The sequence below is a fragment of the Tupaia chinensis genome, unplaced genomic scaffold, assembly GCF_000334495.1.
Source record: "Tupaia chinensis unplaced genomic scaffold, TupChi_1.0 Scaffold147433_1, whole genome shotgun sequence".
Taxonomy (NCBI): Eukaryota; Metazoa; Chordata; class Mammalia; order Scandentia; family Tupaiidae; genus Tupaia; species Tupaia belangeri.
Window position 1 is genome coordinate 4,814,794 of NW_006207284.1, and position 2,866 is coordinate 4,817,659.

Genomic DNA, 2,866 nt, shown 5'->3' on the forward strand with positions numbered 1-2,866 from the left:
CCTGTGTGGAGTTTATCACGCTGGGGGGGAATATCTTTTCCTGTGTGGGCTCTTGTTCTGCTGAAGCTTATGTGTTCATGTACCTCAGGCAGATCTCCGGCTTTCTGTATTTTAGGTCCTATAGGGAAGGAGCTGAGTCTTTCTACTGCAAGATAAAGTAGGATATATTCAGCAAGTGTAAAGGCTTGTTTTAGAAAAGATCATTGAACAGCAAGAAGGGTAGTGCTGAGGTGATAGCGTGACCAAGGGGAAAGTGGGCAGCAGTAGGTCCAAAAGATAAACTGTGTCTCAGTCACCCAGGGCCTGGTAGACACTAGAGAAGACTGCATTTGTACTTCACTTGGTGGAAATCCATGGTAGGATATGGGAAGGAAATGATACAATCTCACATATATATATTTTTTAAAAAAATCATTCTGTCTACTGTTTGGAAAATAGTCTGAGATTGGGGTGGCAAAGAAATAAATAGAAGTAGGATGAGCAGTCAGCAGTTGTTGCAGAAATTTGGGAGAGAGATAATAGAAGCCTGGCCTGGAGTGATAGCTTCATAAGAGGTGAGGACTCAGTTTAGGATGTATTGTGATAATAAAACTGGCAGGCCAAGGAACACGTGTGTGTGAGGAACAGGGCATCCAGGCTAACTGCTGAATTGGAGGCCTGTACAACTGGATCATTAGAGAGAATTCTTCCAGGGGGATTAGAAGTAAAGAGAAACAGGGAGAAACCATGGCTTTGTTTTGCAATTTGTTAAATTCACGGTGACTATGTGATATCCCAGTGGATGTTAATTTGGCAATTAGATTTCAGAACCTGAAAAGAGATGAGAGGTCAGGTCGGATGTATCAATTTGGAAATGACCAGCACTTGGGTAAGAGTTAATCCTATCATATCAGTGGAAATTACTTTTGAGAGAAAGAGAAGGTATAGTTAGAGAACTCTTGGTATTGAGGGAAACCAGACTTTCCAGGTTAAGTGGAGTGGTCTATACAAGACAAAAGGAGTCATGCAGAACCAAAGAAAGGCACAAATAAACCCAAGTCCATCACCTCACCTCTCATGTTTACAAGAGTACACGAGGCAGTAAGGGGTGATGAGTAAGCTCTCAAGGTGTGAAGTCCCACAGAACTGTATTCTAATTGGTCTGTTTCCTACCAGCAAAATTAGTCACAGATCATGGAATATTATGGGAAATAAACAAAAGGATGACTATTAAAGACTTAGCACAAAGCTTGGCCACCTAAGAATTGCTCAATAAATAAGCATTCATTGATGACATTGAAAATGATGACTCTGTTACATTCCTTGGCATTCCCGCCTGTGTGTGAGACTTTGAAACGTGTTTTGGTACAGGAAAGCAACTAAAGATCTTAATATGGAAATAGGACAGGGAAAGGAAATTTAAATTAGTTTAAGTATATTTTATGTAGAGCAAGTAAGAAAACCAAATTAGAACATGAGGATTACAGGTTTTAATTACAGCAAGAATGATTTTGAGAGAATAGTGTAATTTTATATTCAGATAGCAAGTCTTTAGCTAATTCTTAAATTAAAGCAATGGCAAGAACCATTTTGAAAAACAATGTTTTTGTGGAAACTGTACCTGTGAAGTTTGGAGAAATTTGCACTCAGCCAATTTAGCATTATTTATATTTACTTTTCCCTAGTGTACTTAAAATGTTCTGAAGGGAGGATAAAATGAAATAATATCTAGGAATGAGAAGGGAAGATGATGCTTTGGCCATACTGGATATTTTTAGTTTTGTACATGCCCTTTCACAAGAAGTCTTATGCTGTGAACTGAGGTTGAAATGCTATACAAGAATTATCTCTGGGGGCCAGCCCTGTAGCCTAGTGGATAAAGGAGCCAGATCCCACATGGCTGACCACATGCAGGTCGAATTCTTGCTCCAGTGGCTTGAAAAACATGCCAGATGTGTGTGCATGCCCTGAATCTTGATAAAATGGAAGAGTGAGAAGGGATTGCAGCATAACCACACCCTGTTGGGTTTTTTTTCTCCCTCTCCCTCCCTATTCCCTCTCTCTCTCCCTCCCTCTCTCGCTCTCCCTCCGTCTCCCTCTCTGTCTCTCTGTTGAGCACATGTGCCCTCTGGATATTTAAAAGAGAAAAAGAAAAGAAATTAATAATTATCTCTGGCACTAAATACTCACAGGCATATTAGTGTGTGCCTGCCAAATACATAACAATGTGTGAGTTTATTTTAAGAGAAGCCTAATGTGATTGACAAAGAGCAATCAAATTATTCACCATAATATCAGAAGCAAAATTGAAATGCAGGTTTTTTTTAACTAAAAAATTATATACATAAAGATAGGGATGTGACGTTCAGCACTCATGCAAATTAGGACAAATATGAAAAGCAGCCTCGATCAACTTCCCAGCTCCTTTGTTCCCACACTTCCATAGCAGAGGTGAGCTGAAGTTCCTATCTCTTAGGACAAGTGCTGGGCCAGTGGAAAAATTGCAGGTAACCCCTTTTCTGGAAGCAGGGAGCCTGGAAGTGATTGCTGTATTTGCCCCCCCTCCCCACCCCAATTTAGTACTGATCTCTCTCAGGAGATGTGGCTATAAACCCTGGTCCTATACTGTGAGGGCGCCAAAGATTTTGTCATTATTTTCACAATGTATCTTTCACAGGCTACTCTTTTGTCCTAGTGGATGACCTAGTGCCTGAGTGTCCAACCTGGGAGCAGGCGTCCTTCTCAGATGAAACAGGTCTGTGCTGGCAGACACCCTGTGGCTCTAGTCTGACTTGTATCCAGTTTATTTACACCATGTTGATCACTCTCCAGGGGACCACTCGGAAGGAAGTTAGGTTCAGTTAGGTGAGGCACAGAGAGGCGACCT